The 24,551-nt window shown below is 36.3% G+C and overlaps 1 long non-coding RNA gene across 1 annotated transcript; it reads right to left on the bottom strand.

The window, feature by feature from the left end:
• Nucleotides 1-271: 271 nt before the first annotated feature.
• On the bottom strand, nucleotides 272-21,361 carry LOC127974927 (uncharacterized). Its single transcript, XR_008157415.1, has 3 exons — nucleotides 21,166-21,361; nucleotides 8,476-8,528; nucleotides 272-835 (listed from the first exon to the last, which is right to left on the bottom strand). It is a non-coding gene; the product is annotated as an uncharacterized LOC127974927 (long non-coding RNA).
• Nucleotides 21,362-24,551: the final 3,190 nt, after the last annotated feature.

Here is a 24,551-nt window from a genome sequence, read left to right as displayed (position 1 = left end):
GCATACTTATTATTAATATATTGGCTGTTAATTATTACTTACAAAGCAAATATTCTGCTTAAATATATTTTCCTTTGTACTCTACCCCATACATAAATTTAATAACTATCTTAATAACTATTAATAAGAAAATTGGGAGTTTATTGAGGCAAATATAGTTAATAGTTAATATAGTGAGATTAGATTGGTTCCCAATCTAAAAGTGTGACAAATAAAATAAAATAAACAATTTCTTTGTTTCTAATTTTCAACGAAGAAAATGAAAACACAGTAATTGTATTATATTTTATTATACTTTTTTGTGTTGTTTATTATACCATTTTTATTTACATTTTTATCATTATACATTTTAAGTTCCAATATTCTTCTGCTGCATAAAAAAAATCATATGACAAGATATTAGATTTTACCTTGGCTATTCAAGTGCAATTCTTATTTCTCAATGATATTACATTTATGTTATTAATATCAACAGTCACTGCAATTTAATTATTTGAATTACTATAAAATACGCAACCACACAAATGAACTGAATCCTCTGTAAGTTCAGAGCAGAACAGCGTCTCTTCTCCATGCGTCTTCATCAGTCATCAGCAGACACAGGTTCATTTTTATGACATATGATGGGAAAGCTGCGTCCTCTCACTGGGTCAACTGACAGGTTGATGTGCGAGGGTGTAAATGGTGTCGTTGTGTGTGATGAGGTGAGACCCTGGTGTTGTGAAGAAGCCGTACCCTTTCACCACGGCGGCCTGATTCACAACACCAGCTGCCCTGCCCCATCATCGCCGTCTGAACACATCATCTGTCACCGTCTTCCTCTCTGAGGATCCACCTGTCAATCAAAACAAAAACAAAACAAAAAAATATCACATATGCACCCTGGACTGATATTAGTCAATTAGCAAACAGAGCAATATATTCCTACAAAATACATAAAAATAGGTCTCTACTCGTATTTTGAATTGTGCACTAAACTGTATTATGTTTTAGAGTTGATGGAAATGTTTGTAAAATGAATGGCTCATGTACTGGATGAAAAGTCAATTTTCTCTCTGTGTGTGTTTACACTATAGGATGTGCATAAAGAAATACAGAGATGCACTTACGAATTTAGTTGATTTATGTCAGGGTTACTAAAAGCGATGTTTTGCATTTTCTTGAATGATTTATATATTTTTTTGAGATCTTTAGATTTTCCAAATCTTGCAGCGCAAACAAAACTAATTTCAAAATAATGTAAATTCATTAACAAAAAATGTTTAAAAGTTTTGAATTCTATAAGAGATTAACATTTCACTATAATTATTGCTCAAAGAATAGCAGTGAAAGTACTGTATTCATTTGAAATAAAAATAAAATATATTATGCACCCTTTCCTACTGGAACATGGCTGATAAATGCAAATTCATTCATCCATCCATCTTTAAAAAAATCTCATATTAAGTTTGAGCTAAAGGTTTTGTAAAAAAAAAAGAAAGAAAAAAAAATCCATCCATCCATTTATCCTTCATCTATCCATCCATCCATTTATCCATCATCCATCCATCCATACGCCCATCCATCCATCCATCCATACACCCATCCATCCATCCATCCATCCATCCATTTATCCATCATCCATCCATCCATACACCCATCCATCCATCCATACACCCATCCATCATCCATCCATCCATTTATCCATCATCCATCCATCCATCCATTCATCCATCCATCCATACACCCATCCATCCAATCATTTATCCATCCATTTATCAATAATCTATCATCCATCCGTCCATCCATTTATCCATCATCCATCCATCCATTCATCCATCCATCCATACACCCATCTATCCATCCATGTATCTATCCATCTATCCACTTAAGATTTTGTGTAAAATTAATCAACAGACATACAAATCTGCTTTTCAGGTTTCAGTATGGTTATATAAGTTGAAGAAGCTGTTAATATAACACATCACATGCAACACAAAAAATGACCTCACATTACAAAGCACCCTGCGTGATCCGCAGAACAAAAGGCGCAATTACTGCGTTCACCACACTGGGGAATGCTGACTTCCTGATAATTCCTTCCTGGTTACAGGAGAGTCTCCAGGGTAGAGGTCTTATGAGTGTGGCGCTTATGTTTCTGATTTCAGTTCAAAGACTGACCTAAGTGAGTAGAACTAATACAGTGGAGGTTTTCTTCTTTTCTTTTTTTTTTACAGGAAAATTACTGTTTCCTTTGACTCTATTATTTGCCTATTCTACTATCCCTTCTCTATCCACCGCAGGTTAATCCATATTAATTCCTCCACAGATGAACATGTCACATCACATATAATATCCAGGCAATACGTTCCCCTTCTAATCCTGTTTCATCAGCTCGCGTGCCCTTTATGGTCAATCTAATAGCGACAAAGCCCACATAAGTGCTTTTGAGCCAAGAACTGCTTTAAGGTTTCAATTAAAGGCCGTGAGAGGCAGGAGATTTTTGGATGTCTGCCAGTGTCCTTCAAACACAGACTGTCACAGAACACAGCCAAAGCCATAAAAAGAGGAAAACAAGGCATGTGTGTAAGGAAAATACATGGAAACTGTACGGAACTGTAAAAGCATTAGTGTGCGTGCATTAAAAAGAGACATGTGACCCGACTTTGAGACAAGCAGAAATAATCATGTCCTCTTTCTACTCGCTGCCAGCGGTCTTTGAGGAACTGAATACCCTTATTGAAGTGCATGAGTTTAATTTTTTAAATTGACCTCAGTGATTTGTGTGCATTTAATATTAGGTCCTCTGGTATCTTCAGCTGTGTAGTTCTCACCAGGAGTGTCACTGTGCTAGTAACAGATTATGATCTTTTGAAAATGAAGGGAATCAGATGGGACAGAGCCATATTTATACATCAAACACAGTGTGTCCTTTTGATACTTGATGTGTTTTAAAATAGCTACTGTATATATATATATAAACTAAAATACATAACAATTGACAATACAATTTTTACAGTATTTAAACATCTTAGTTCCTCTCTATATTAGATGGCCTTAACTACTATGCACTTACATTTAAATTAATTTGACACAATGCACTTTTTATGTACACACGTTTTTACTTTATGCTCATATATAAATGTAAATCTAATTAAATGTAATTCCATCTGTAATAAATCTCTGTCATTACATTTATAAAAACACTGTTGACCCATCCTTGTTAACATTAGTTGCCAAAAATAAAACTGTTCATTGTTATATTAGCTCAGCTTCAGTAAATATGTTGAAATTGGCATATACTAAAGTATTCGTATTGTAAGTTCATTTTAACTAATTTAGTTAACAATATCAAATGGAACCTAACTGTAAAGTCCCCCACACGAGGAGTTTACAGTTAAACATACTGTAAATATACTGTACAGTATGTATTGTATCTTTGGCTTACATGCAAAATGTCATATTATAATGAATGCATTAAACTGCATTAAAAAAAACCATTATTTTACCTGACAAAAATAAATAACCAACATATTACAAAGGTAAAAAAAAAAACAAAAAAACAAAAAAACAATTGTATTAATGTGATATAAATTTCCACTTTTAATTTCCATTCCATCCAGGATTGGGCTCCTTAGACAGGAAACATGGACAGTTTGTCGCGCTTGTTCCTGCTTGCTAAACGCTGGCCCAAATGTTAATGGCTCCTGGCCGTAATTAAAGCACTTAAGGAAATTACCCTGAGCTGAGTTCTGTGGAGGGTGCTGCGGGGGAGGATTCCACGGCACAACCCCAGTCAGCCTTGCCTCCTCAAACACGGCAGAGTTTGCATCAAAGTTCTGATAGACCGACCCATTCCTTCTGAGCTCTCCTGACAGCTGGCCCACCCAGCTCACATCCTGGGACTTTACTTAGCAGTTTCAACATATCTCAAAGCCCCAGCGGGAAACCTAACAGAAGGATCAATCAAACAATCACAGCAACACAGAATCAGGCACAGACTGGACGTGTCTGGCTCGCTCTGGTTTGCTGATGCTCTGCCAAAATACAACCGTGATGAAAAGATGCAGTACAATATTTGAACGCTCAGCACACGCCAACGTTATTCCTTCTGTTTGTGAGACGATACACAATAATAACAGAGCTATAATTCATAATTAAGAAGGAATCGTTCTTCATGTGGCTGATACTGTATAAGTAATTAAAGCACACATATATTTAGCGTGTATGGATGCTGTGTGTATTAAAACCATGCCTTCAGAGACATCTGGAAACAGCATCAACTTGGAAAAGTAATGCATAAATGAACTGAATAATTATATGTAAATATGCAGTTTTGGAATCTTTGTTAGAGACAGTCTAGTCATTAATATAATATAATATAATATAATATAATATAATATAATATAATATAATATAATATAATATAATATAATATAATATAATATAATATAATACCATGCATTAAGCGTTTCGGATTCTCATAACTGAGTTCAAATCAAACTGTCTGTGACTTTCAGTCCTATCAAGTAAAGGGAAATACATGTTAATGTCAATGATAAGAAATAAATTAACTGTGGAAATATGCTAATACCTACAGTCAGCAGATCTATTTCTTGAATCTGTTAAGCCAGAAGGCAGTTTTCTCATTATTAGTGAAATCTTGTGATGAGCTACTGGTCTGAATCTTGCTGCATACACTAAACAGCTCCAAACCACAAACACACACACACACACACACAACTGCCTCGTCTGACGGCCTTGTGATCTCCAGACTGCCAGTAAACGCATGACATGCAGTGATAGTCCCTGAGAATGTGTGCTGCGTTAACCAATACTGCCTCTAAAAGAGACAAATCTCCTGTTTCACTTCTTCAAACATGTTTGGAATATAACATACCGATTCAAAATATTCTAATAAAGACCCTAAAGACTTAATCTAATATCTAAAATGATTAAGTGATAGAATGCAGGAGCATACATTTATGGCCAATCTGATTCCACGCTGCACGAGTGTTTCTCCATTTCTGTGTTCCCTGCTGTAGTCAGACAGTAAGGGACAGCCTCTAGACACAAAATGGCCGTCTTTATCACACAATATATGATGTTGTTCGGTGTAAAGTGGTAAGCAATGCTGATTGCTATGTTTCTGCTTTGTATAATTTCGCTAAAAGAAGTACTAGTCTAGATTCATTGTGATTCCCAACCTATTATGCTAATTTAAATTCTCTATAACGCATGCTGAAACGATTGAAGATCAATTCTTAAATAGATGTCTAACCGTAAACTGGCGCTTATCTGGACCTGTCTGTATCCAGAGTCTGAGAGTCTGAGAGTCTGAGAGTATTTGTGTGCTGGGCAGGCGTGGCACTGCAGTCAGAAAGAGAGAGAGAGAGAGAGAGAGAGAGAGATGTTTGTTTGTAAGAGAGCAAGATAAAAACAAAATGAGAGAGTTTCCTTTTACATTGGACCTCTGGGCAACACAACAAAAACCATAGAGGAAAGACAGCAATGTCGCAGAACTCATTTTTTTTTTCTTGACTTGGAGTTTATTGCATTTAATATGAGTGAACTGCAAGAGGGAAAGAAAAGGAACAAAATGCAAAACAAAACAGCAAAATCTAAAAAAGACAAAACCATGTTTTGTGTTGCAAGCAAAAAATAAGAGCGAGAGAGAATAAAAGCAAAGGCAGTTGAAACAAAACAAAACAAAACAAAATAGAAAACAGAAAAAAATAAAATAAACAAAAAACAAAATAAACAAATAAAAGAAAAATAAATATATAACACCATATAAAAAATGTAAAAACATAGAATTTGTGCTGTAGTTAGTCAAACAAAAAATGCAATTTGTTTGATGACGTGGTGTTCATCTGAAAGGAGAGAATTCCTTTTATACAGTTATACTGCACTTCAAAGCACATACAAATACCTTGCTAACCCAGCAGATCTGATCTACTGTTTATCTTTACCAGATCACAAAAGCTTATATATACATAAATCATAACCCCAGACAAAAAAATTATATTGAACCCAAATGGGAAGCATGCCGGTTACATTTTACAAGTGTGATCACATTTAATTTATTTGAATTATTTGTTAAATATGAAGCAGCAAAGATAATGCATTTTTTATTGCTGGGACTCCCTGCAATAAAAATATACTGTGTTATATAATTTACTCTCTGCATTAAAAATATATTAGGTAGATAACAGTTTTCATTATGTTCTACCTTATGTCCTGCTAAACTGAGCAGACGGATGGTGAGGACATTCACTGGAAATGCTTGAGAAAGTCCATTAAAGTCATCTTCTGCTAATTAGTCCCGCTATGATTATAGGCTTCCCTGTAGAATCCACAAAATGCAAGTCATTCTGCAGCCATTCCCATCTCCTCCTCCCCCCATCACGATCCTGCCTAATCATCATCGCTACAAAAAAAAAAATCCATAACGACAAGAATCTGTTGAGCTGCATGGTACAAGATAAAATCAGTCATCTTGTAGAAGTAGCTTTTGATTGACAGCAGACTGCAGACCCATTACTGTGGGCGGGTCAGAAGCAGATGAGAAAAGCTGCTCTGACATGAAGTGCAAGGCACACAACATTAACTGCATTATGTAACGATTAGCAGTTATGCCTAATGATGGCCAATAGGTTGCTAAATGATTCAAAAATAATGTTTCAATTTAGTGCCATTAGATATTTGGTCCAACAAAGCATTTGTTCAGAGCGCTTCAGTCGTTTGGTGGGAATGTTGTAAACATGCACACTTAATGAATGTGCATTTTGTGTTTGTTTGTTTTTGTTGTTTTTTTTTGGAAAGAAAAATGGTTTGAAATGAAAACAAAAATTAGGATAATGAACATGGGATAATGCAAAAACAAACATCGTAAAAACAGAAACAACAATATGCATGTAACATAATAACAAATTCCAGTTTTTAACAGTTGCTTTAAAATTATAAATGAAATCATGCAATTTTAGTTAAAGCCTAAGAACTATTAATCTGCATTAATCTATAAATTCTGCATGCCTGAAATCATTTGCATGTAACATTTTAAGGACTAAGTTTTAAATTAGGTACTATTGTAGAAGTATTCTTTTTTATTTATTTATATATTTTTTGTTACACTTTATTTTAAATATGACTAATATTAATTAACTACTTACTATATGGTTAGTGTTAAGATTAGGGTTTGGTTTTGGGTTACTTGCATGTAATTATGCATAATGTATTGTTCTCATATTAGAAAGTACTTATAATGTATAGCAAGGACACCTTAATATAATAAAGTGTTACCGTTATTTCTATCCAAAATGAAATTAGAATTAACTGTGATTTTCCTTCTAAAAAAAATGCACGTATGCATTTTAGAGGTCTAACAATATAAAAATCTAATTTTGTTATATTTGTATATATATATAGAGAGAGAGAGAGAGAGAGTTTGTTTATTTTAGCCAATAACATGTAGGCTAATGCACCAAAATAAATAAATAGCTGTCAAATGTAAATAAACTAAATTTCATTTCATTTTAGATTGAGCTTACAACAGATGACTTGGATCAATTTGCAAAGAGACAGATGCGGCAAGCAACCTTTGAGTCAGTCACAGGAAGCAAGAAGATTTAGCCGACGTCTAAAAAGGCTGTGAATTTATTTGATTGATAATCTGATTACTGGTGAACCCAGCACGAGCAGAGAGAGAAGGAGGAAATAAAAGAAACGAAAGGAAGCCTGCATGCGGTCGGGGTTATATTTGCTGAAAAGATCTATTGGCATGCCAGCCTGGTGCTTTCACCCTATTCAAAGACACACACTCGCTCTCACACACACGGACACAATGGGCACGCGGCTACTCTTCTACCTGTCAGTCGAAACAAAGAGAGGAAAGGAAATACAACTGTGCTGCCGCTATTGCAGCTGGGGCAGCCGAAAGCATGACAAAGCAAAAAGAGGGTCATTTGTTCACAATGTTTATTTATTTTTTACATCTTTTGCCTAAAACACTAATATCAAATGATTTTTAAAAGCCAAAAAAATGAAACAAATATATAACATTTTAAATGATATTATATAAACATTACATTAATATAAAATGTATAGGCTAACTACAAGTATGTGAGAACTTAAATCACAATTATATAACAATCTGAAAGTGTGTTGCAATTAAAAATGATGTTTTTTTAATGTTATCTCATGAAGATTCATTTGTCTTCACATTTGTACAGTAAAAATAATGATTTTTTTATTATTCTGTATTAGCTTTAAAACGACTGATCTTACAAACTATAAGCACAGTTTGAGTGTTGAGTGTGTCATTTATTATATTTCCAGCGGCTCTCCATAATGATGTAAACATGAAAAACAAGAAGACGATTTGTAATTTACATCCCTTTGTTCATGAGATTTTCACTGAGGGAGATGGGTTGATATAATGCAAGAAGAGCATTAAAATATGAGCAAAATGAGATATGATTATTGCGATATACTTACCATTTAGAGAGTATTGTGTAACATAATTCAGGAAGCACCATTCTGACTGCATGCTGCAAGAAAACACAGGGCACATTATTATTTAAAACGACTGTGGTTTTGGAGACTAAAATATCAAACTGGCGCTGAGAAATTACAGAATTATACTGCGTTATAAAACAGCAATGCATGGGAAAGGAAAGGAAAATATATATATTTTTTGAAAAGTGATGAACTAATAAAAAATGTCAATTTCAGTGTTTAAAAGGAGATTCAGTTGACTGCTTTTAAATAGAAGGTTAAATTTGCATGAAATGATTTGGGAAAATGTAGGAATTCTGAACGCTTTTGGAAAATCTGTGAGACAGCAATCTAACCACACATTTGCACTAACACACACACACACACTTAGCATGTTATAGTGTTATAGTGAAAGTTAATTCGGGACTAAAAGGGGGCCAAAATATAATTTAAACATATAACAATGTGATCGCTTGGTCAGCACGTTTGCAGCAAGCAAGTGACAGAGTGACAGAGAAGAGAAAAAATACAACAGACAAATAGAGTGAGAGAGAGAGAGGTGGAGGAGGAGGACATTAACACAAACAAACAAACAAACAGAAAGTAAGACAGTAGAAGAAGACAACGGTGTACTTCTGGCTTCATCGGTGAGGGGGAGGGTCAACCACAGCCAGACTCGTTTTTCAAAGTTAACAGTGTGATTAATCACCTGGCTCACACTCGGGCTCGATATCAGATTTAAGGCATATGATTACCCTCATTGATTGAGCGGAGGTGTTCTCCAGCGGCCTGCTCGCTGCTGTTCCGGCACAGTTGTTTATTAATTGACTAACCGATTCAAGGACAGAAGCTGACAAACTGGACCATGAATAATTCTCCCTTCACTTGCACCGCCGGGGTCACATGAATGAACTAGTCAGGTGATAATGGTCATGAAGAAACCGACTTATGATTTGGGATCGTGTGACATTGGATGCAGCAATGAATCATCTTATCATGACTGAATAAGAAATATTGTTTTGCATTTCCAGAGAAATCCCCTAAAATATCCCTTCAGCGAGAGCGTCACTTGTGTTTGTTAAATAATTTACAGCTAACATAAGAAAGATATTTAGAAATTATTTTCATACAGAAGTATTTTATTATTGATTTTGTTTAATGAATTGATTGAACGAACGGATGAATGAATGAATGAATGAATTATGTTTTTATAAAGCTGAACATTTGAATATTTTTTTTTTCATTATTGACCAGATAATTTGTATATAGTAAGTTTAGTTTTCAGCTTTTTGTTTGTTTTTAGTGTTTATTTAAAATATAAAGATGACAGAGATGTGACTTATGCATAATCTTTAAATAATGTTAAAGTAAATAAATAATTGTATTGGATATATATATATATATATATATATATATATATATATATATATATATATATATATATATATATATATATATATATATATATATCATTTTATTATATTTTTATTTAATTCATTATATTTTATCAAATAGATAAAAAAAAATTTTAAACTTAACATCTGTAATTTTTTATTATTAGGTTTGACAAATAAAATGACTAATGGACAATTATATGAATTATGCATAATCTTTAGCTGGTGTAAAAAGTGTAAACATTCTATTTTTTTTTTATTTTTTTTTAAGTATTACTGATTTTGTCAGATTTAATACCGAACAAAGTAAGTAACTAACTAACTAAATAGATGTTTTATACAGCTGAATATTTTAAGCGATTTTTAAATTTTTGTATATTGAAAATGTTAAAGTTGTTTGTGTTTGTTAAAAAATCTAAAAAGTTCAATATTAATTAATTAATTAATTGAGAATGAATTCATGCAATTATTAATTAATAAATTACATTTATTGTTCAATTTAGTACCGATTTTGTTCAAATTGATTGATTGATTAATTATTTTTGTCTATATGTCTACATCTGATGTAAAAAGTGTAAAAAGTGAAATGTATATTCATCCTACTTGTCTTATGTATTAGTCATTTTTATTACTAAGATTATAAGTTATCTAACATTATCAAAAAAAGTGTATATATATATATATATATATATATATATATATGTATATATATATATATACAGTTCATAATGTAGAATTTTTTTATCTAGTTAAGCATTTTCTGACCTTAGTATTTATTTCTGGACTGTCATTGAATCAGGTGATGGCTGTAGGCACACACACACACACACACACACACACAGTGCTCAGCACAGCTGCTTTTCCTCTATGAGCCACACGCGTGTTGATTATTTCACAGAAGGCCATTAGTGACTTTAAAAGATCATTTGTGGTGTGGGCTACAGGCTGATAGATGGTAAAGTGTACAGTACATTAACCTTCTCTCTTTCAGATAATTGCTGGCTTCCTGCATGCTGATTCAATCTGGGAGGCTTCGGCTCTCGCGCTACAGGAAATGCTCTTCCTTGAGCAGATATTGTTTTATAGAGTATTCTGATCCATTCATGAGTATAATTGTGTTGATTATAAAAATGACTGTTCACATAATTATTTTAAGGACATGACTGATGAATGTGACTAATGTTTTGTCTGTTTTTATAGAAAAAAAAATACTAATAAAATCAACGAACAAGTGAATGAATGTGATTTAGTCATTGAAAACAAAAAAGCAAAGTGAAAGAGCATTTTCACTGAAACAGTTTCAATTAATTCCATCACACTGCTGACTTTAATTCAGATCTTCAGAGATATATTTCTCGAGCAGAGACGAGAAGCGCTCGCAGCTCGCTCTAAGCTGAGAAAAGAATATCCGTCCACAACCTTTTAAAATTAGGAGGAGAAACTAGAGCAGTAAAAAAGGAGACTTTAATTTTACGGAATGATTTTGAGGCCTAGGGGCATGGACCGAATGATTGCTGCCTGTTCTAAATTGTGTCACAGTATAGTTTGCCATACGGACTAGGCCATCACTGCCACTTCTGGGGCAAGCTGTATCATTATCTAGACCAACACATCGCACTACATAAAGAGTGGCTGCGAGTGTAAAAGTGTTTAGAGGATAATTATTCTTGTGTGCAGTTCAGAGAGGTGTGATGATTATAACCAAAGAAAGAGCCGAGGAGACAAACGCTAAGACACGCATGCAAAGACAGAACTGACAAAACCAGTTTTAAACCTGCTTTTTTTCTCTGTCTCTCTCTTCCCTCATCCGTCTCCCCATCCAGAGCCCCCACACTCAAGGGATTATTATTTGTTACATTTCATATCTGCTGTTAAGTTTTATTCCTCTCTGGCAGGACTTGAAGTCTGTCTCTGAAAGAGGGAATTAAGAAAATCTGAATGGATGAATTGTGAGCACACGCTTTTGAACGTGTGTGTGTGTGTGTGTGTGTGTGTGTGTATGTGTGTGTTACATGTGAAGTGATCAAAGGCAATCAAAATGTATTTTATCAGATTTTCACTTTACTAAAGCTGGTGTTCATATGTAAAAATACGGCTTGCCCATTAAAATAATAAATTATTATGTCAGTATAGGTTATTTCATTTTTTGTATGACAGGTAGATTTTTTTTCTCCTGAAGTTTTATTGTTATTGTTATTACTATTTTTATAGATGTAACTTTTTATTACTTGACAGTTTCATTAAAATGATTTTTTTTTTTTTTTTTTTTTTTTTTTTTTGCTGAATTTTATTAGTATTTTTTATTTTATTTTATTTATTTATTTTTGATACTTGGAGTTTGAGAGCTACAGTTTCAAAATTAAACTACGAAATTATATTATAAAAATATGAACTGCTTTTTTTTAAATAAGCTATGATTATCAACACAAGATTATCATAAACAAATTAAATGGTCATAGAGTGAAAAAGAATATCAATAATATCATCATTAACAATTTGCCAGTAATAAATAATATATTTTTATTATTTTTTCAGATTTTCACTTTACTAAAGCTGGTGTTCATATGTAAAAATACTAAGGCTTGCCCATCAAAATAATCAATTATTATGTTAGTACAGGTTATTTCATTTGTACGACAGGTAGATTTTTTTTTTCTCCTTAAGTTTTATTGTTATTATTATTTTTTATAGATTTAACTTTTTGTTACTTGACAGTTTCATCAATTGTCTTGAATTTTTTTTTTCCACTGAATTATATTAGATTTTTTTTTTGTGCTACTTAGAGTTTGAGAGCTACAGTTTCAAAATTAAACTACGAAAATGATATCATAAAAATATGAATTGCTTTTTTAATAAGCTATGATTATCATCATGAGATTATAATAAACAAATTAAATAGTCATAGTGTGAAAATTTATATCAATAATATAATCATTAACAATTTTGCCATATTTTTTTAAGTGAATATGTTTGCTTGCTAATAATACAAAGACAGTGAAGAGAATATTTTAGATGAAAGGTACAAATCCAATTAAGTCAAATTTAAGTGTGATGATATGATTTCATGTTGTGTTTTTAGGATAGTTATAAAAATAGATTTAGTAAGAAAAAAGAAATCTGGCTTTTTTTATGTTATCAAACTCAAAATATAATTTGAGATGTGATGAAAAATGGCAATGAGAAAAATGTCAGAAGTGATGAATATAAGGCCAATTTGTGACATTGTAGATAGATAGATAGATAGATAGATGCGGTCAGAATTCATGGAAAGGAAGCATCTGTTATCCTCAAGCAGCGAAATGTAAAATTGCTGACAGTTTGCAGCTAAGTTTGGGCCCAGCAGCAGAAAATCCCCCACCGAGGAGGTATGGGTGTGAAATCCATTTAAGACTGCCGCGGGCGCAAGTAATGTCATCCTGTAAAAAACAGGCTCTGCAAGCTAGTGCTACAAGCCCTTTGTGTGTCACTCTATCACCGCTGTGCAGAGTAGAGCAGGATCTAATGTGTTTGATGGCTGAACGGATGAACTGTGAAGTTTACTTGTGCAGGAGACAATACGAATGTGCGACTGTTTTTTTTTTTTTTTATACGCTGAGGAGAAAGGGTCAGCGAAGAGCCAGAGAGAGAACGCAGAACAGAATTACTTCAAAGCTGAGGTTATCCAGGTCTTGCCGTCTATTAAAGCACACATATTAAGAGCGCGTGAAGAGCTCTTCTCTGGATTATAGAGCCACAGCAATTCAGGATTCATGGAAATCTGCTCTGACCCTCGCTCCACACACGCTTCGCACGAACACACAGAAGAACAGTTCAATGGCATATCAACAGTGATTTACTGCCAAAAGTTCATCATTGTTACTTGATTTCCGTATTTTTGCCTCGAGTTTACATTTTCATTTTTACCGTCCCAGTTTGTCTCCTGGCATTCCAAGAAAAATGCCAATTATCCTCATGTTATAATCCCAGTGTCGACACACTCATGATGCCGACAGCACACTAATGCCATGTAACTAATCCTCTTATACCATTTTAATGCATAATATTGACTGTTTTTACAATTTGCATCTCCATTATTCATAAATGACAAAGCTGAACTCTTTGGGATTTGGCAACGCACATTTATGAAGTCCAAGAACAGTATTTTGAGGAATTAAAAAACACAGACCACTAACCCAACATCTTAGAAGGAAATAGGCACTTTTTCTTATTTCCGACATAGCTGTGTGAGAAAGTTTCAAAGGAAATAAATGGCTCTCAGTGTAGCAAAAGCATCTTTTTATTTAAATAACGTTTTAAAGTGTGCAATCCCTAATCTCAAACCAATCCATTCTCACAAGAAATGTGGAAAATGTTACGTTTGGGAGAACTGGTGGGAAATTCGCATGATCTGATCCATGACTTTTTGATAAAACGAAAATAAGAAAAGTCAGCATGAAGGCCCACCCCTAAACCCAACTCTCAGTTTGGTGTAAGTGAAAATCATACAATCATACAAATTCATACGAATTCGCAACAATGTAAAATAGTTATGAATTGCCATGAAAGTACATTGGCTCAACCAATTATGTGAGCTGTCTTCATATCTTCATATCTGACCAATGGCATATGCTAAGAATGTTTCGTTTAATTCATGGACCATTTCTCACTATTAACTAACAGCTGTGACATTTGCCTTAATAAACTCGTAATGCTCTTCTTATTAATAGTTAGTTCAGGAGTTGTTACATTTAGGCATCGGATCTTTTTAAGGTCTCTAAAATGCAGAATAAGGCATTAATATGTGCTTTATAAGTACTTATAAACAGCCAATATGCTAACTATAAATGCTAGTTAACAGTGGAATTTGGTTCTTAAAAAATTCTACCTTTAAAAATGAAAAATACAAAAGCTTACTAAAAAGTCCCAATTAATTCCAACAAAAGACGTCAGATAAATTTCACTCATTTTAAGCTTTCACCCTTCCCTGCTCAACTGAAAAAACGAATATAACATCAATTTCGCAATCCCAGTTTCCCCTGACATCTGTTGGGCACGCTGTCTTGGGCGGAAAAGGTAGCTGCTACTGAAGATAAAATCTAGTAAATCTTCAGCGGTTTTAACAGGGATTTATAGTGTGATTTACGCTCCTGACCCTTTTGTAGCATGCTAAGCTTTAGAAATGAATGTACGGGGAGTGGATGGGAGGGGGAGGAGAGAGAGAGAGAGAGAGAGAGAGAGAGAGAGATGAACTGAGGGGAGGGATGGAGTGAGTTCATACGAGGCTGAGTCTACGGTTCAAGCCAAATTCTTCCACTCTACTGAACACAGAACCGATGACTCCGTGAACTACAAAGCATTGAGAAATATGGTGAAGGACTGCGAGTGGTGTACTCGTATATTTCATTTAAAGTGGGTGCCATCATCTGACCTGACTAGTCGATTTTGTAAGGGAGTGTGCAACTCTGTGCTTTATGTTTGTGTCAGAAATGATTCTCCACTTAATTAAATCACATACATGGATAATGGGATTTAATATGCATTTTAAAATATGCTGAATAAAGAATGCAAACACACCGCATTTACATCATAGTCATCTTAGAATAAAACTGTTTTATTCGTTTGGAGTAGCTGCAGAATTTTCTGTTTTAATGCATTCTGAAACATTGTAGTCAAAGCGAAACGTGCAAGTCGATTGGACGTAAACACAAAGGATTTGATCCTGATAAGAAACAAAAAGGAAGCATATACTAGTGTTAGATACCAAGTCCTATTCTTCTGATAAGAATAGCGCACAATACCTACTCACAGTTTAAAGCAAATCTGCCATCGGCATCTGAAAGCTGAAAAAGCCTCTCTGATAATGCCTCTTATGGTTGGTAGAGCTACGTACCAATAAAACCATGGTGTAACTTTTAAAAATAGCTCAATTAAACCTCAATCAAGCTCAGGCTTGTCAAACAGGACTAATATTATCCTTGTCATAAAATATGCGAGCACCGATTCAGTAGGTTTGCATCAGGCAGCCGAGGAGGACAATGAGGGGAGGGAGAAACGGAGGAGAGAAAGAGAGAGCGGAAAGGCCAGACAACCCCTCGGTAAACGAGTGTGATGGAATGTGGTCTTTGGGAAGCGCTTTACAGCCGGCGACATGGTTCGGTCTTGGCACGTTATGGGGAATGAATGAATGCGAGATGTCCGCTCAAACAGTCAGACATGCAGCGATAACGGATGGAGAAGAAAAACGGATCAATTGTAGTTCATTCACAAACGAATTCCCATGATAAAAGTAATATTCCATCTTATATTTAAGAAACGCATGATCATGTGGCATGTGGGTGGTGTGAAGACAAAGACAGCCGTTGGAATCGTTTCCTGAGGTATGAATTCGAACTGAATTTTGTTGTTTAATAACCCTCCATGGTTCATTTAGCATTCGCTGATAAGCTAAATAAAATTACATGAAGAATATAACAACAAACCATTTGCAGCAACAAATATAGTCTACGATAAACATTCAAGGAATCTTCTAGGAGAGGTGCAAGAACAAGACAGCAAAGTACAAAAGAAGAAGGTGCTTACCTTTGTGTAAGTGCATCAGAACACTGGAGACTGACACACACACACACACACGTCCTGAAGCGAGCGACCAGACAGACAAGAGAACCCATCATTGTTCTCCACTTTCTCCACCCACACAAAGCCCACGCAGAGAGTGTGTGTGCAGATATGCAGGAGCAACAGAGAACATGCACACACATACGGGAACACGCGTGTGTGTGGTGTGTCTGAGTGTGACAGAATGAGGGGCTACACACAAAGAGCTCAGAGGAGACTCCAGTGCGGTCACATGACACTTGTGCGTGTGCCTGAGCATGAGTATGTACATGAATATGCACGCTGCTGCGTGTGTGTATGTAAATGAAGGGGAAACAAATGAAGGGAAACCCTACAAACGAGATGTTTGATGCTCAAAGAGATGTGGATATAGAACACATCTGTTTTACGAGGCCCTCGGGGAGCACAGACACTAAACACACACAGTCACCCTCTCTGTATTATTAATAACTTTTAATGGTGCCGTTACATGGAATATTGCCTGTATTGCTTTAACATGGCTGAGTGTCAGAATTCATAAGAGCGAGCAAAGAGAAAAAGGCCCCACAGCTTACTTGTCCCATCGTTTAGGTTTAAAACGCTCTATTTTTTGGTCTGTGTCTAGAATTGTATTAATTGATGCAGATTCATCTATCAAATTAATTGCAATTAAAAGCATTAAATTCAAATTAAATGAAATTTATGCATTTAGCAGGCGCGACTTACAGTGCATTCAGGCTATCAATCGTTATCATGTGTTCCCGGGGAATCGAACCCCCAACCTTGCACTTGATAAGGCAATGCTCTACCAATTGAGCTACATGAACACTAATTAGCATTAATGTGTAAAACAAAATAACCGAATAAGCATAATAATAAAAAAAAAAGGTCCACAATGATTTTAATTTGTTTTTATTAAAAAAGTATTGTGTCCATGAACGGGTATTTTTCCAGTTATGCTAAGGATGAAAGTAAGGAGAGAAAGAGGACTGCGGAGATGTGGTTTTCAATCCTGGTCCAGAAGATCTGACACACTCAGCTCAGTCCCTAATGATCTGATGATCTCAATCAGGTGTGTTAAATATGGAAAACATACCAAATGCTCAATGCTGTGGCTCTAAGAAATCAGAATTGAAAACCACTGGATAGAGCCGAGCTCAGGAACGGAAATGGGAGGCTAATTCCGGCATAGCAAACCAATCAATGAGAAAAATGAGGGAGTGTGCGTGAGAGAGATAGGGTTGGGTGGAGGGGGATGGGAGGCATGTTATCTTTTTAATAGACTAATCAGCGTTGGTATTGTGCATTTGCTCTGCTGAGAAGCTTTTGTCTGATATCGGCATTATTGTGGCACTGAATGGAATTTAGTGTTAGCGAGTGCTGTGCTGAGGATTATCCAATAGAATAATGCACGCCAATACATTCCTTCACGTAAAAGCGATTTCCATAATAACGTCATTGATGGTAATAATAATGGCTTGTTTTAAATCAATATTTTGCCGTTTAAATTAGGGCTTTCTGTACTGTACTGCTAAGACGCTTTAAACACTTTCTTGTTTAACAGTATTAAAGAGAATTTTAAAGCAGCTTGTCGGAGTTTAATTATTTTTATGAGACAAAACTGGTAATACAAATGTGTTCATCCAATGAATTAAAATCCCTTTAATGTAGCAGTTAAATAATTTTGTTAATTTTGTGTATTAAAATGACTGAATGGCATTTGTGATAACATTAAAGGCTAAATAAATTAGAATTCATGTAAAAAAAAAAAAAAAATTATGTCTTTTTATATTGCAAAATAATTGTTGCTTTAATTGAAAAGATCACTGAAAAGAATGTGCAATTTATACATTCATGAATATGAATTAAGTGTTATTTATAAAATTGGACACTGTAAGTCTGTACTAAATAAAAGAGTGAAGGAACCTTGAATGTTGAGTTTAATATAAACTCAGTCCACAATCACAAAACCTCCATTCAGTCAACACAAAGCAAGCGACACACACTCATTCGCTTTACGTGCTGTACAGACATACCTTTATCTCCTGACATCTTTGAAAACGCATCTAGCATAATTTGCGTTGCACAAATGCAGACCGAAAACACGTTCATTAGAAAATGAATTGCTTTCAAACTGCCTTTGTTAACGGTTATGGCTTAGAGAACAAAGACGAGGAACCTCCTTGGTGCATTGGTGATTCTTCCTACACACACTTCCCGAGCTCCTCACCATATAGCGCACAACCATCCTCGGAGGAATTCTCTGTCAATCACAGAGTCTGTGGGCAGCACTGCCTCTACGGCCATTTTGTGAGCGGATCCACAGGGAAAGCTTCATATTATAGAGATAGATTAATGCTATTATTATTTAACAATCCAAAGAGCTCCTTCATACACAGACATATATATATATACATATATATAAATGTGTGTGTATGTGTGTATGTTTTACATGGGTTAGATGGAAAAATATTGGAGACATTTTCTTTCTGTCTTTGTCTTAAACTCATGTCTTTCTGTGTCTTTTTAAAATACAAAAACTGTTTTCTGTCAGTGTAAAGCAGCTGTATCTATATGAACACTGTCGCTCAGTAGAATTGTAATAATGTCTAATTTGTCGCATTAGAGACACTGAAATAAAAGTCAGCCATGCATATTTGTGTCATATATCCCAGATATCAAGGTAGCGGTCGTTTGCAAATTACATTAATTGACACTAAAAAAACAATTGCGTTACACAACCGCTTGCAGACACACAGCTTAGGTAAATCCTCACGCTTAGTCCAGCATTTGGTTGCGTACAGCACCACACCCAAAGCCACAGTGAGCATATGGAGCACAACTGAGTCCAAATGGTACACTGAACAAGCACTACAATCCAAATAATGTGTCTCAGACTTAAACTGTGTTTTGTTTAGGGAGCAATGCAAGTGAATTTTAAAAATGAACCTTGGCAGATGTCAATGAGTTATCTTTAACGAGAAACAGGCCTAAATGCAATCCAGTCTATGGTCGTTTTAAAAGGTCTCGATATGCTGGAATTTTATAGGCACTCATCAGTTAGTATTTCTTCAGGACGTGATGAACACATAGGCAGTAAAATGAAGAAGCACAACGATGTCATTGGTGCCAAGATGGTTTTTGCCAAAATAGAGGCATTTATTCAGGACATCATGCAAACACATGTATGAATCACACCCCAGACGAAACTATTGCTTTATGCGGCTAATTCTACATCATCAATTAGCAATTATTATATGTCAACTCTATTCAAAAGAAGGCATCAAATCGCGCATATATATGCATGAATAATGCAAATGTAGTTGGCTGACACTGACACCCTTCTGCTAAATACGCAGCATTCAACTCAATATGGGGATATTTAGAAATATTCAGTGTCGTACTTAAGTCATGTATGTTTCAAATCTGTTATCTATTGATAAACTAAATATATGGTCAATGATGCTAAAAATGATCCTGAGACCACGAGCGTACGCTCAGCAAGTCGATTTTCTGCATATCTGCAGTGAAGTGCGCTTTCATGGATGCTGTTGGTGACACGGGTTAAATGGCCTTTCGTAACATTAAGCTGAGAACAGGAAATGTCAGGGTAGACTCCTCCTGTGTGGATGGACGCAGGTGAGAGACACAGGCTAATGTACCTGGGTTCCCTCAGCTCACTAATGAAGCCCCCCACTGGCAAACACACACAGACAAGCATACATAGCACACATACATTAACTTTACCTACATAAAGAGACACATTTTCAGACATCATGTACACCAAATGTATTTTGGATTTCTGTGAATATTAAACGCTTCCCAGTGAAAATGTTGCTTGGATAGCATTTTGATGAAGGTTCATCTGTGTGCAGGTCAACAGGAAAAGTCGACTACCGCTCAGGCAAGGTTCAGTCGGTGCCGTCACACTGCGACCACACCTGACCTCTGAGTAGTTCTCTCAGAGACACTGGCCTCCAAGGTTTTCCCATATTAAAGCTATACCTATTAGAGCACAGAGGCTAAACTTTATCTGTGGGAGTCTCTAAGATGCCCCTTCCTTCTTGCCTTAAAAGGCTCTCTGTAGTCCATAGAGCAGGGCTTCCTGAAGCTTTCTGCATCTACGGAGAAGCCGCTTCCTGCACCTTCTAGATGAAGCGGCTATATACTCATGACAGTTCTATATGCTCTGCTTGATGTGTGAGAATGTGTGCATGCGAACACATGTGTGTCCATATGTCTGTACTTGTGTGTGAACCGCTTCCCATTCTTTGCAGTGTGAACAGGGCTTGCGCAGTGATTTCTGGACAGCCTTTTTGGCGCAACATTAAATTGATCTCATAAAGGTGTACGTTTCTCCCAGCCGCATGCGTTTTCCATATTTTCGAAAATTCCGAGGGCATCTTTGAAAAGTCTCATTGTTTCAGGAAAACCAAAGGGACAGTCCCCCGTCCACAGCACAGCTTGACAGAGAAGTCACTGTTCTTATAGTGATGCTATAGTGGACAGGTTAGCAATATAATGTGACAGACTGTTAAACAAAGAGAACATGCACTTTATAAGGGCATTACCAGTGGTGTGCACAAGACACACACTCGAAATAAAGGAAGTGTATGCTCTGCAGGGCCTCAGGCATTAGAGCATACACACATAGACAATGTCAATGAGCGTGTGTAGTACACGTATGTGTGTGTGTGTGTACGTGCTTGCCGCCTGCACTTACCCCTCGGATACCCCTCATGATCTTTGCAGACAGTAGTGTTGCTTGTGTCCCGTCGCTTCCACGATCTTCCCAGCTCTAATCTCACACACACTCTCATTCATACCTCCTTCCTCTTGCTCTTGTTAACTACGCCTCTTTCTCCATCCCTGCTTTCTAACTCCACTCACACACTCACACGCTCCAGGAGAATGAGATCGGTAGCCTCACCCTGGCACAGAGAGTAGAGAGACACATGGGAGGGGTGTTTTGTAATCTGCCAGGTCGTACCACCCACAGGAGAGTGCTGACGAGAGGGGGAACGGGAAGAGGGGAGGGAGAGAGGAAGCCAGGAGCGCTCTCCATCTATACCATCACCGACACCCTCCGTCTGCCTGCGAGTGGTCTCTCCCACCTTCTGATTGGATCTCCTCCCTTGTCTTCATTAAAATTCGAGCAAAAAAAAAAAAGAGGAGAAACAAGGGGAATGCCTTTACACTGGAGATTGATTCAGCTATTGGTATTTGCCTAAGACATAAGGATTAGGATAAGTCATCGAGACATGCTAGAATGAGCACGCTACCACCGCCGTGCTGTGCGTGAGCTGATGAAGCAGCATGCGTGAGCTTACGGTGGGGGTAAAACTGACTGTAGAGTCACTGTACGCAGTGGAAAGTGAGTGTCTACCACGCAAAAACAGCTTGCCTATATGATGTAGTATGTTATTATTCAAGCAGATTAAAAATAAATGAATGCTAATAGTGCGGAATTAAGGGATCATGTGCCTAAGGGTCAATGCCGTTGTGATGAAGGCTGTGTTTGTCACTACATGCTTCATTATAGCATTTTACTCACTGACTGTGGACTGAATGACACAATGACTCTGTGTCATGTTATGCAGGAAATGACATGTCAGTGCAGTTACAGTACGCAGTGGCTCCGACCGAGTGCGGCTGCGTTTTTGCATCTGGGTGTTTTGGGTGGGGTTTTCCATTTCAGCTTTAGAGCGAAAAGAAAACCAGATATCGTCTTAAAAGCACTTTTCTCTGCGTGAAGGCGCTTTCCAGTTTATTTATCTGTCGGAAAACGAATGGAATGCTAGATGTGCTTGGATCGGCGTGTGAAGATGCAGGAATAGCTACATTAACCGTCCCATCACCCATCAGTGTCTTCAGCAGTCACTAAAATCAATGACAGAAATAGGTTCGGAGAGATCAGCACAAAAGGTAGTGTTGCTCAAGCCATATCTCCATTTCCATGAATCCAAATTCGATAGGTCAAAGCAAGAAGGGCTCAAATTTCAACATGTATGCAATCAGGATTATGGAGATTGAAAGTGATCCCAGGGATTAAATAAAACCATGGGTGTTGTGACATATCTGAGCACCTTGGGCAGCACGCTAAAGATAATTTGATGTGAGTCGGTTGGGCGTCTTGTAGCAGGTTTGATTGACATTGATCCCTGCAGTAAAACAGCCAAAATCCATCAAGGCGATTTGATTGGCAGGTGGGTGTGGGAGGGCAATCGCAATGTGTTGAACTGTATTTGGGTATATAATGTAGCTTGACAACGTGAAATTGTCATATATAACATTGAACAAACTGGCATCTGCTAAAATGTGCATAGGGTTATTTTCTTGTGCCTTTTACTTGTGTCTTTTCACATGTGTCCGTTTCCAGAATCCAGGCATTGCATGTGTATTTAAATGCTAAATTGTGCACATTTAATTTAAATGTGTATCAGTGCTCAAGATTTAAGCATTTCTAAAAGTGTTTCTAAAAGACTGTTGTGCATGTGTATGAAAATAAAGACTGAAGATGGTTTTACTCCCTACCCCCAACAAATCGAATGCATTTACACGCATCACTGCCACCCCAAGCTACTGACACTAACAGTATATGCGTTTATGTATTTGTGTGTGCTTTTACAGTTATTAACCTTGTTAATACTCCACATGTAGAGATTGTAAATGCCTCATAGAGCTTTTGTGGCAATAAGAAGCACTGTGTACATATGTGTCAGTTTATGCATAAACAGGGTGGCTACTGTGTTCATTTACACCATCAGATTGTCTTTATACAATTGGTTTGTTCTCAGTCTTTTCAAGAGGAAGGCTGTTTAGACAGTGAACACACACTATACCTCTATTTAGAAGCATTGTATGCATATATGTGTCCATTTGCACGTCAATGGTGGCTACTCCATTCATTTACACCATCAGATCTTTTAAAGAGTTGCTCCTGAAATAAAAGAGGAAGGCTGTTTAGGCGCTTTAACGGTGGGCACACCCTAAAGGAACGCCTGTCTGCCTCCGGTCTTCTCCATCGTGCCAGAGAGAGGATATGATTAGCCAGCACTACTCGAGTTTGATGCAAAGATGGAGGAGAATAAAAGCATATGGGGGATGGTGGGAGGAAATTGGCCATATATGCCTTCCTTGTGATGACCCTATTGATTTTGATGTATCAGGAGACAGTGGTGAGGTAAGACAGCAAGACGGAAGAGAATTAACAGCAGAGAAAAGGAGAGAGAGGGAGATGCGACGGATGGAATCAGGACACTATTTGGAGCATACAGGAGAGACCTTTGCTAGTGACATAGAGAAGTTGTCTCAAAGGCTAGATCTTAGTAGCTATGACGTTTGGAGTTAAAAGTCAAATTGCACAAATGTTTTATTCTCAATCTCTATTTAGTTGTTTTGTATGTTGGTTTCTACCTACCAAAATTCTAAATCATTTTAAATGTAGTTATCATTTGCTAACCTCCCTTTATTCCAAAATCGTATGACTTTCTTTCCTCTATGGACTATTAATAAAAATATTATCTTTTTTTCCCCTTTTCTTTTGTAGAGAAGTCAATGACACCCAAAACTGTTACGGTTACAAAATATTTTCTTTTGTGTTCTGCAGAACAAAGTCATTCAGGTGAAATTTTTCGGTACTACAGAATCTGTTTTAATTTCAGTAACACTTGATCATTTATATGATTATAAATAAATATATTTTTTTATTTTTTGCAAAGAACCATTTAAATTGAAAACATCATGTACTGTATTATTACACTATATGATCTGGAAGAGAATCATAGAGGGTAAATGAAGGAATAACAGCGAAATGGCGAGAAAGCGAGACAGATGGAGAAGAGAGGGAAAGAGAATATACATTTCCTTCTCTGATGGCGAATGAGGAAGCTCCATTGATTTGACTACATCATGTGACATCCCCCTTCGGCAAATGTTACAGTCTAAATAGAGCGTATTTTGTGTGTGTGTAAGCCATCACAAGCTCCATAGACCAGCTCTTTTTCTAATAGATTCCATCTGTCTGCCCCAAGCCCCCATCGAGCAGGCAGAGATACTGCTAATGTTTATGCTCACACCTCTGAAAAGATGGAGACCCCCGGTGTTTGT

Source organism: Carassius gibelio, chromosome B16 (genome assembly GCF_023724105.1).
Source record: "Carassius gibelio isolate Cgi1373 ecotype wild population from Czech Republic chromosome B16, carGib1.2-hapl.c, whole genome shotgun sequence".
Taxonomy (NCBI): domain Eukaryota; kingdom Metazoa; phylum Chordata; class Actinopteri; order Cypriniformes; family Cyprinidae; genus Carassius; species Carassius gibelio.
Note: the sequence above shows the minus strand (reverse complement) of the source record. Positions and strands in the feature narration are given on the sequence as shown.